Source organism: Carya illinoinensis, chromosome 5 (genome assembly GCF_018687715.1).
Source record: "Carya illinoinensis cultivar Pawnee chromosome 5, C.illinoinensisPawnee_v1, whole genome shotgun sequence".
NCBI lineage: Eukaryota > Viridiplantae > Streptophyta > Magnoliopsida > Fagales > Juglandaceae > Carya > Carya illinoinensis.
The window spans coordinates 47338297-47350751 of NC_056756.1; the positions used below are offsets into that span (position 1 = coordinate 47338297).

Sequence of the window (12455 nt, forward strand, 5' to 3'; positions counted from 1 at the left end):
GCTCCATCCATTCGAGTTGCACACCATGTATAGTTGTCCAGACGGATATACTGACCAAGTGGCATCGTTATATTTCGTAGAAAAGCTTCATGATAAAAGTTTGGCGGGAGACCTGGTAGTGTGATCCAAACCGGTACCAAATGAGGCTCTTTTTCTTCATCAAACTTAGGGTACCATTGGAAAATTCGATAAGACACTCCTTCTACATCACAAGTTTCTCTTGAGAAAGCTTTGACAAAATCAGATTCATTTGAAAATCGAACGAACACAGACCTGGCCTTTGACATCGCAAACACCACCAGTTGTGAATCCAAGCTCCACAGACTTCTAATGAAAGCTTTAATAATATCAAGAGATGGCCGCTGTCTCATAAACTTCATAACTAGTGAGAATTTAAACGGTTGTGCAGACTGTTCTATTTCCTCCTTCGTGAAAGACACATATGGCACCCCATCGAGTACCTTCAAAGGTCTCAAAGGTATTTCAACTTCTGGAATCGGCTAAGGACTTTGGGTCACCATATCTGCAAAAGTCCTGTATCTTCCTGCTGACGCCGAGGCACCATGATGGACCCTGGTGGCTGCCATGTTTCCCACAAGTCACTCCAACCCTAGCAAAGCCATTTATAACTTAAACTCCATCTTCACCAGATAATTTAATTAAAAAATTATTAGATGGTTAATAATAATAGTATAAAGTGAATTCATAATTTGATACAAACTCAAAACTTAATATATGACAAAGAACTAATTAGAATCATTGAGTCACTGCCATTAATTATTAATGGGTCACGCATTATGCATTACACGTATACAATACAAAATGGAAATCTTGGTAGACATCACTAAAGCAGTGTCATGTCTACCATAAGAGTACTAGTCAACATCGATTAGCTCCTTCTGAAGTATCAAATTTTATTCGAAACAAATATGATAATATCAAGTTCATATATAATAAGCAACCTTGAATTCCTTCATGATCATTCCAACATCAAAATTAATAATGTTCAACTACAACATGATTATTTCAATATCTTCAAAACAAACTACTAAAACTTAATCTAATTCAGGGATGACCTCTAACTCTTGGCCTAATGCATTATAGGCTTCCTTGCATGGATTCTCGTAGGGTCTGGGGAGGCAAAAGGATTAGGAGGCATAATTAATTTATCTCCTTCTCCTTCCAACGTTTGAACCACAAATTTCATAGAAGGACGGTCCATTGGGTACCATTGGATGCACCGAAGTCCATGATTGCAAGTTTTTTTACAATTTTCATATCTCCATCATCCTCAATAAAAACTTGCAACTCTTCCTTTTGTCCTAAGAGATTGTAGATCCATTCTGGAAAGTAAACTTGGCTAGCATTTTCTGACGTCATGTCAACACTTCTCCTCCCTCCAACAATTTCAAGCAACAACATTCCAAAACTGTAAACATCTATTTTATAAGACACAGTCCCAAAGTTTCTAGAGAACACTTCAAGAGCAATGTAACCCATGATCCAGCTGCCTGTGGTCATAGATATTGCACTTTGATCCTTGGAACACAACTTTGCAAGGCCAAAATCAGAAATTTTTGGAATAAAGTTTTGGTCTAGCAAAACATTATGAGGTTTGATATCAAAATGGAGGATTCTTTGATCACATCCTTGGTGAAGATATTCGATTCCTTTTGCCACACCAAGAAAATATCATGCAGTATCTCCCAACCAAGAAAATTTCTCTTAGAATTCTTTGAAAACATGAACTTTTCTAATGAATAATTTGACAAAAAAATTGAAAATAACTCATAAACTAGTGCTCGTCTAAATCCATCAGCACAAAATCCAACCAAGGGAACTACATTGACATGATGGATTCTACCCATTATTCCAACTTCATTTATGAATTCTTCTCCATTTCCCTTGGAACTATTCAAAATCTTCACGGCATCGTGGATTTCATTAGAAAGTTTTCCTCTGAACACTGTTCTGTAGGCTCCTTCGCCCAATTTCTCGGTAAACTGATTTGTAATCCTTTTAAGATCAGCGTACTAGTATCTCGTGGGCTTGTAGCTTCTGTAGTCGTCCCATAAATTTTCAATCTTCTTCCAATATTCTTTTTCTACTTTGTCATTGCTATAGACGCAATAAAGTGCAAAAGCCAGCAGTAGTAGTAAAAGAGTTTGACCTAAAATGGCCTGCATATAAATATATATATATATTTATCAAACATTCACCAAGTCAAGAGCTCACGTCTTTCCCGATTAATTAGTACGTATGTTTGAAACTTTCTAATATAAAAAGTTAAAAAGCTAAGGGATAAATAACTTACCAGTGGTCACTAATTTTGTTGATGCACCTGTAAAATATTAATTTGACATATATAATCATCAGATTCTATTAAAGATCAGTTAGTGTGATGTTTATTTCCTAAGAACTTTTCATTTATGTTTTACTATATTAAGCTTTTCTATTATTAGCTTGTGTTTGGAAGTTGTATCTCTGCTTTTAATGAAATTTATGAGTCTCTATGTAAGCATATATATCAGACTAATAAGAAATGAAAGGGTAGAACAATCAGAATCAATCTTCACGTTGGAGATTGAAGTTTCTCTCAAAATACTCTGTTTTTTTTCCTCTGTTTTGCCTCTTTGGTTAAAACTAACAATTGGCATCAGAGCGAGCCGGTTCATCTAAGGGTAAAAAATGGCTACCTTTGGAGCAAAAACTTCTGTTCCCATTTTCAATGGTGAAAGCTATGATTATTGGAGCATCAAAATGAAGATCTTTTTCCTATTTCAAGATCTATGGGATGTAGTGGAAAAGGGAGTGACAATTCCAGCAGTAGGAGCTTTGGATTCAACTCAATCTAAGCAAGAAACTACGAAAGATGCAAAGGCTTTGTTCATCCTGTAGTAGGCTGTGTCTGAATCAATCTTTCCAAGGTTGATGAGGGCTAGCACTTCAAAGGGAGCATGAGAGATTCTACAGTCAGAATTTCAAGGAAATGCCAAGGTAAAACTCATCAAACTTCAAGGCTTTAGATGGGAGTTTGAAAATTTAAAAATGAAGGAATCTGAAGTAGTAAAAGAATATGGTTCCAGATTAATTGAATTAGTTAATCAGATGCGTGCCCATGGTGAAATCAAAGGATTGTTCAAAAAATTTTGATTAGTTTACCCGAGAAGTATGATCATGTAGTGGCATCAATAGAGGAGTCTAAAGACCTACAAACACTGTCAATTACTGAGTTGATGGAATTGCTTCAAGCTCATGAACAAAGGCTAGCAAGAAGGGGGTGATGGTTCCTTGGAGCATGCTTTCCAATCCAAGGTGAATCCGAAAAATAAGAAAACAAAAGATTATAAAAAGAAGCCTCAAAATGATTACAAGAATTCTGATCAAGTGCAAAAGGAAAGTAAGATGAAAGGGAAAATGGGTGAATTTCCTCCATGTGGTATCTGCAAGAAAAAAAATCATTTAGAAAAAAATTGCTATCATGCTGGGAAGCCACAATGTTGGAATTGTAAAAAATTTGGGCATATGGAAAAGGATTGTAGATACAAGAACAATCAACAAGCCAACTATTTAGAAGAAAAGGAGGAGAATGAGCATTTATTTTTTGCATATCAAGCTCTCACTCAATAAGAGAAGATCTGGTTTATAGACAATGGATATAGCAACCATATGGCTTCTGATGAAACAATTTTCACTGATTTGGACAATTCTATCAAAATCCAAGTTAAGATGGGTAATGGTGAACTTATTGAAGCTAGAGGCAAAGGCACAGTGGCCATCTAGACCAAGAAGGGTACAAAACTCATCAAGGATGTATTGCTGGTTCCATCCCTTGATCAAAACCTGTTGAGTGTAGGCCAAATGATGGAAACTGGTTACTCCTTGTGCTTTGAAAATAATATGTGTAGAATTTATGATGAGAAGAATAAGGTGGAGCTAGCTAAAATAAAAATGGGGAGAAGTAGGAATTTTCCCATTCAATAGAACTTTCCTAAGCCTATGGTGGCAACTGTGGATGAGACAATGTTATGGCACCAAAGATTTGGGCATTACAATCTCAATTCTTTGAGATTATTGCATCAGAAGGAGATGATGAAGGATCTATCTCTCTTAGAAAAGGAGACACCAGTTTGTAAAGGGTGCTTGGTTGGAAAACATCACAAACTTCCATTTCCATCAGAAAGCAGTTGGAGAGCCAAGGAAAAACTGCAACTGGTTCACACTGATGTGTGTGGTCCAATGAGAACTTTAACTCACAATCAAAGCAAATACTTTATTCTCTTCATAGATGATTTTACTAGAATGATGTGGGTTTATTTCTTTCATGAAAAATCTGAAGTTTTTGGAGTTTTCAAGAAGTTTAAACTACTGGTTGTGAGCAGAGATGTGAGGTTTAATGAGAATGCTTCTTGGGATTGGGAAGCTGAGAAGGTTGTTCAACCAAGAGTTGAGATATCAGTTCAACCATCAACTGAGATGGAAGAAGAAGAAGCTGAAGTTGAAACAAGTGATATTCAGCAAATTCATACAGAAAGTCCCATTGCTACTCAAGTATTCTTTGATGATAGTGAAGAAGAGTCAACTCCTGAATCTCCAATAAGAAGAACAAGACTTCTTAGTGAAGTATATGAGCATTGTAATTATGCTACACTTGAACCCAATAGCTTTGTAGCAGCTTCAAAGGAGGAAGTTTGGCATAAAGCTGTGAGAGAAGAAATTAGGATGATAGAGAAGAATGAAACTTGGAAGTTGGTTTCTTTACCAGCAAATAAAGAAGTTATTAGAGTAAAATGGATTTATAAGACTAAATTAAATCCGGATGGCTCTATCTTGAAGCATAAAGCAAGGTTGGTTGTCAAGGGGTATGTGTAGCAACATGGAATAGATTATAATGAAACTTTTGCTCCTGTTGCAAGTATGGATACCATTAGAGCCTTAGTCTCACTTGTTGCTTAAAAGGGCTGGAAAGTATTACAACTAGATGTGAAATTATCATTCCTAAATGGAGTGTTGGAAGAAAAGGTTTATGTGGATCTACCTGAGGGGTTTGAAAAGGAAGAATGTAAAGTTTATAAATTGAAAAAAGGCTTTGTATGGATTAAAACAAGCACCAAGGGCCTGGTATGGGAGAATTGATTAATATTTCTCTAAGCAAGGCTTCAGGAGGAGCAAAAGTGAGCCTGCTTTGTATGTAAAATCTCAAAACAGTAATGACTTGATTATAGTATCTCTTTATGTGGATGATCTAATTTTTACAAGAAGTAATGTTGGAATGATTGAAAAATTTAAAAGGGATATGATGGCAAGTTTTGAGATGAGTGACTTAGGAAATATGCATTATTTCCTAGGCATGGAAGTGAGTCAAGAGGCTAAAGGAATTTTCTGTTCTCAGAGGAGGTGTACTGAAGATCTTTAAGAAGATTCAACATGGCAGGTTGTAAATCAGTGGCTACTCCATTAATTCCTAATGAGAAATTGAAGAAGGATGATGGTGGAAAGAAAGTGGATGTATCGATCTATAGAAGTCTTGTGGGAAACTTGTTGTATCTGTGTAACACCATACCTGATATATTGTATGCCACTAGTTTACTTTCAAGATTCATGCAACGTCCTAGCCAAATTCATCTTGGAACAGCTAAGAGAGTTATAAGATACCTGCAGGGAACTATCAGCTTTGGTATTTGGTATAAGAAAACTTCAAATACAAAGCTCGTGGGATTTACAGATAGTGATTGGGCAAGTTCTTGTGATGATCTAAGAAGCACTTCAGGCTACTGTTTCAGTCTAGGATCTGCTATGTTTTCTTGGAGTTCAAAAAAGCAAGACAATGTGGCACAATCAACTGCTGAAGCCAAGTATGTGGCAGCTGCAAATTGTACAAACCAAGCCATTTGGTTGAGAAGAATACTTGAGGATATGGGGGAGAAATAGTTGGGATCTACTGAAATTTTTTGTGATAATAAATCAGCAATAGCAATTGCCAAAAATCCAGTCCAGCATTGTAGAACTAAACATATTGCAATCAAATATCATTTTTTACGTGAAGTTGAATCAAATGGTGAAATTGCTTTGAATTTTTGTAGATCTGAAGAGCAACTTGCTAATATATTTACAAAAGCACTCCCAAGAGACAAGTTTCAGTTTCTCAGGTCACAGCTTGGTGTAACTGGAAATGACATCAAGGAGGAGTATTAAAGATCAGTTAGTGTGATGTTTATTTCCTAAGAACTTTTCATTTATGTTTTACTATATTAAGCTTTTCTATTATTAGCTTGTGTTTGGAAGTTGTATCTCTGCTTTTAATGAAATTTGTGAGTCTCTATGTAAGCATATATATCAGACTAATGAGAAATGAAAGGGCAGAACAATCATAATTAAACTTCACGTTGGAGATTGAAGTTTCTTTCAAAATACTCTGTTTTTTTCTCTGTTTTGCCTCTTTGGTTAAAACTAATAGATTCTCGTTCTATTCTGATGAAGTAAACATGAGATTAGCAAAAGATCATCTATTATATGCTAAGCCTGCAAAATTGTTAAGAATTTGAGTAAAGAGTTGGTAATTGTATAGAAGATGATAGCGTTGTGTTTGGGGAAGCATGGAATTTCTAACTCGGTATTAATATTTATTGATCTACATTTTCTGGAGGCTGGTGTGGACCAGTTTAAATAAAGGATATCGTCACCATTATATACAATCTGAGCTGGAATTGATCTAACACTATACATCTTTCTACAAGGTAGTGTGGGCAACTCATTGATGTCTGAATAATTATTCAAGGCATAAACTTGGTGGCTATATCTAGGGTCATTAAGACAAGACATCATAGGATAATCACTGCGTTCTTCTCCTTTAGAATGTGAACAATTGAAAAAGGAAAAGTCATAATGGTACTGATCTGTGAATTGGAAAGGTGAGGAAGATAAATTGAGTCACCGGATCCCTCTAGGAAAGCAAAGATCAGGATGATATACTTGAATTGCCTAAGATTTGTAGTCAATCTTTTCGACAAAAAGCTTGACTGAAATTGGCAGCTCGAGCACTGTATTGTTGGCCGTGGCGGTCCTTGAGTCATAAAGGAAATCGAATGGCTGGCCGTGGCTGCCACACTGCCATGAATCGGCACACTCATCATGTTGGCCTTGGCTGTGGTGTAAGATGAAAAGCATAAACAAGAAGAAATATGACTTTGCCATTCTTTTACGATCGAGCAAATGCTAAATTGTCTGATCTGGTTTTCCGACCTCTCTCGAAAGGAAAACAATCAAACTATCTTGGTGACACGACCAATTTATTGACGCAATAATCGTATAAAATAGAAAGAAATGTGATGAGACGATTAATTAACAACATGTGCCACGCGCAGGTGCCCGCACCCAACTAATTTAAACTAATAATTAGTAGCATCCTGCGACACGAGTACTACTTGCTAGTAATACTAAGTACAAAGTTTGATCCTTTTGTAAAAAATTGAATTCTATTAACAAACAGTTTTTTTTTTTTTTCCCTGAAGTTATGCATGAAATTGTATATGTATAACTTGTAAAGATCATTTCTCACTACTCAAATATTGTTTCTTCACAGCTGTGGAAGCTATGCGCTATGCTCTCTCTCTCTCTCTCTCTCTCAGAAATTAGAATGAAGAGAGGTGTGCCCCTTTCTGCAGGACCTGTGGCCCTTATCATTCTAGTTGTGCGCTAGCTCTTCATCAAACTTGCAGTGCCAAGGATGCAAATCGGCACTGTGTTCCTTCTTCCTGCGGCAATATCCCCAACATTAGCTCTCCATTTGGATTGGAACACGATCCTCCAAACTGCGGCAACCCAAGGTATATCCTGTCATGTCAGGACAGCCAAACTGTGTTATACTTATTGTCCGTAGAACACTACGTACAGGAAATCAATTACACTTCCCAAACAATCCGAGTTGTAGACACAGGTATTCAGAAGGATAACAACTCCTACATCCCTTCTGAATATTTATGGAATTATACTCCATATTAAAGAGACTAAAGAATAAAACTGAGAAGAAAGGCAAGGAAAGTGCTTGACAGAATTTCACTGTTGATTGTTTTTCCTCTCATACATAATGCTCTGTTTCCATAGGTATTTATAATGCAAGTCTCGACAAATACAATTCTTAGATTAAATCCTCACTGTACAGCTCAGCTAGTTAGTTACACAAATATTCTTCCAGAGGTTTCCACAATATTCCATTAGCTCACATGCGCATTTCTATTACAGCAGGTCTGGTGCATGAGCCATCTTTTGCTGTTGTGCCATTCACTGCATCCTTTGGTGTATCGGCCAGAGTAGCGTCCTTAATACATATTATCGAAAGTGGGGAATCAGAGAAACCATGGTTTTGTTGAACTGTGAAAAGCGAGTGAATTCCCCAGGGTATCTGAACACATCTACTTGCTTTGGCAATAGATCGTATGCTTCCAACTCATCTTCATCCCAACCTGAGGTCGGGTTTAGATGTGTGATATATAGCCAGATGAACACAGGGGATGTGGAGGACTTGTGCCAAGTAGAGCATATATTCCAGACATCGTGGTCAGTCCGCAATCTGGTACTAGAAGACCCAAGTAGTATTTCCTGCACAGACTTACACAACCTATTGCTATACGGTTTTGAGCTTTCTTGGATGACCCCTACAGATTGTGGAAAGTGCGGCATCTTCGAGTTCAGCGAACAACGTCGCTTTTGCTGAAAAAGCCATACGGGTGAGTAAACAGTGCAGGTCCAATTTCTTATCAAGTAAACGATGAATGCTACTTTTACGAAATTTCTTTATGCATGTATACCCCATAATCCCCCACCTTCTTATAATATATAGGAATGTCTCCAACCGCTAACATTATTTATCTTTTGTTTGTCAAACCAGGAATCCTTGGAATACCATTTTGGGTTTACAATGGTGAGGTAAATTTTTATCTCAAAATTGATCACAATGAAAAGCTTGATATATATCTTTAATTTATGAATATATCTTATTAATTAATATATCAACATATCATATTCCTTATCCTCCTATGCCTATAAAATGGTGTATTAAGGATTATTTGTGCAAGTTACAAGAAATTTAAAGTGAATGATATTCAGTTCATGATACCCCAAAATTGTGGTATGCCCTGACAAATTACCGATTCTCTAATTCTACGCAGCACAAATGTATAAGTCTTGATATTTGGAAGGAAGATAGTTGGTTAACACAAGATTTTAAAGGCTTTGATATAGGAATTATAGTTTTCTGTTAAGATCTATTCTACCGAGGTCTACAAACAAATCAATTTTTAAGTTTAGCTCTAATTCTAGTTTTTGTTACTTTTAATTACATAATTTAATAGTTCAAACTCTACTGAAATATAGGGAAATCTCTCTCTCTCTCTCTCTCTCTCTCTCTCTCTCTCTCACACACACACACACACACACACATATCTATATATATCCTTGATGCCTAAAAAATCATTTTTATAAATATCAATTTCTAAAAGATGAGAGAGCTCTTTGTATACACCTAGTAAAAATTGAACAAACTAAAACTTTGTCCTTTTATTTTTCGAGATATTTATTTCAAACATTTATTTTGAGATTTTAGTTTGGGCAAGTTTGACATGTGAGTTATGATCATTGTTGTACTCTAGCAATTTATGAAGGCCCATCACATATCAATATGTCTCAAGGCCTAGAGAGTAAGCCCATCCCTAAAAGAGTGTGAAAAACCTCCAAAAGCCTGATGCCCCTCTCTCTCTCTCTCTCTCAATTAAAGCCCACCCCCAATACATGGGCTTCACTACTCATTAAAGAAAAAAATTGATGGGCTTGGTTACTTAACACATTCCTAGCAAAATTACTAAATTATGCATATTTATTAGTTGTTGTTATCTCTTTCAATTATTTAAATGGACTTGATTAATTATTTTAGAATTAAAAGTAGTTTTGATAGATGCCAACCTTAATTTTTAAATATATATATGTGTGTGTGTGTGTGGGTGGGTGCGGGTGTGTACACCATATTGAGCAAAGAATAATAAAAATAAATTATAAAAAATTCAAAAAATATGTATAAAATATTTGTTGTTCTCCATATCTCATCTTAAATATTTATTGTCTTTCATTATGCTCCCTAGAACCTCTCTTATTTTCTCTATTTTTTCCAACAAGGGAAAGTACAATTTTATTTTTTAAAAATGTATGATCGCTAACAAGAGATGAATTTACTTAAAACATAACTATTAGAAAGTAATATTTTGAAAATAAGATAAATGGAAAATGAAAAAAAAAAAGAGATGATTTTTGGAAATAAAGAAATGAGAATGTTAACATATATAACGTAGTCAAGAAATATCACGATTTACTATAATACCTAGGAAGAAGTAATATAATAATTATAAAGTAATGTTAATGAATACAGTTATGACTTAACAGGTTGTGAGCGTGAAGAAGATGCCAATGACTAGAAAAATCAGCACCAGTGATGAGCATGTTTTCTACCAACCATTGATATCTTACTTAGGAAATGTTAAGAATTTGTAAGGTTGTGTAAATAAATTGAATTCGTACGCGATTAGACTTCACCGAGTCATCGAAAATCAATTTTTATTTGTTTAATTTTATTTTCATGATGCTGTCTTTTCAACATCAAGAGGCCCGTCTTCTATATAGTGGTCAAACATGTCTTCAATGGGACATAAATTATGCGGTCTACCCCAGCTTGCAATTGATTACAAGATTTCTGCATTGCGTATATATTGGGGTAGAAAAAAATGAAAAAGAAGATTGGCACTATTTTCATTCCTATTTAAAAGAAAAACATATTTAATTTTTCATTCACAAAAAGCTTGTGAATCACAAAGTAATTGAAAACATAATATCGTTGTCAAATGCCAAAGTTTTTAGAAAATTTATGATTTATTGTTTTCAGATATATAGCATCATAATTTCATTGCAAAATGCGAGCTCGTATATATTGGTTTTTGCTTATAGTTAATGCAGCACAAAATAATTGGAAACATTTATTGGGTTTCTGGAGTTTAGTTTATTCTTGTGACAGTCCGATTTGATGACTCGATTTGACAATGATGCTTTATAGTTTTTTTGGCAGATTTTCAACGAGTCTTGAGTGCAGGCTTGGGCTAATAGACCCAAGCCGAAGCGAACATTGCAAAGCCTTGTGGGGGCCTTAGGGTAGCACCACCGAAAATTTTTTTTGACCATATTGGTGACTTCACAATCATTAGAAAGAAAGTTCTTCACGTGATAGATCGATCCGGCAAAGCTTAGGCAGAGAGTTTGCTGGACACTCATTCGACATGTTGCTCGAGTGAACATCAGACAGAGAATTTGCTCAAGGCTCGCTCAACACCTCACTAGAGTGAATAATGTGATAATTGAGGAATTAGATTTTTCGCAGTGTAACTTCATGTATATGTTTATTATGAACAGTATGATGGTTCTATGTATTATAATTTCATGCCACAGTGTACTTTGACATTTTGCAAGATAATAAAATCCTTTGTAGTTTTGTGGACATATGTCTGTTGCCGAACAACACTTTATATATATATATATATATATAGCATTGATTTTAATATTCATATTTTTAGACACACGAACAAACACTTCATAATTTCCTGAATGAGCTAAAATTTATCAAAAGTTGAATTTGATATAAATAAAACTGTAGTGAACTTATAAAATAAATCACGATTTGTGCCTAATAAACTAATTTTCTATGATCTATGCGTACATATAGGGATATAATCGGTCTGGTTCGGTCCAGTTTTGTATCTTTTTTAGATTTAAACCGGTATATAGTGGTCGACTGCTTGTATATTGGGACGACGTTGATTATACGGGTCTATGCGCGGCCACTTGCAATTGAAAAAGAAGATTGGCTGGGACTGGTAATTTGGTTCCTATTTTAAAGAAAAACATATAATTGTTTTCGCATATGTTATGAGATGAGATGAGATGAGATGAAAGTTTAAAATTAAATAAAATATTATTAGAATATAATTTTTTAATATTATTTTTGTTTTTGAGACTTTATAAACGGAAGGACCAATTAGAAGATATTCTTATAGTTTATGCAACTCATAATAGTTGGAAACATATTGTTTAAATTTCTATCAGTTCTATTGTCTACAAATAATTTTAAAGCAAATCCTAATTTTGCACTAATCTTTGAATTAAACTAACGCGCGAACGTGCTAAATAAATATTTACAAATTCGTATTAATTTAGTAGCATTCTAAGAACTTGGGGCTTGAATGCGTCCATGGCAATTTTGAAATGTGAGTCGACCCACTTGTGAGCTGATTGAAGAAAAAAGCTCCTCGGGGACCACCGCGTACAAGTAATCATGTGGATTGGGAATATCTAAACTAAAATGAAGAAAAGTCATTAATTAGCTAGGTCGACGGTCAAGTCGTGCACTAGTGCGTGCATGG

At 35.2% G+C, this 12455-nt stretch overlaps 1 long non-coding RNA gene and 1 pseudogene across 1 annotated transcript; one reads left to right on the plus strand and one right to left on the minus strand.

Moving 5' to 3' along the window:
- Positions 1-1090: 1090 nt before the first annotated feature.
- LOC122310420 lies at positions 1091-2186 on the minus strand (annotated as a pseudogene).
- A 5335-nt stretch (positions 2187-7521) lies between these two features.
- On the plus strand, positions 7522-9014 carry LOC122311468. The gene is made up of 3 exons (XR_006242794.1): positions 7522-7826; positions 8242-8726; positions 8888-9014. It is a non-coding gene; the product is annotated as an uncharacterized LOC122311468 (long non-coding RNA).
- Positions 9015-12455: the final 3441 nt, after the last annotated feature.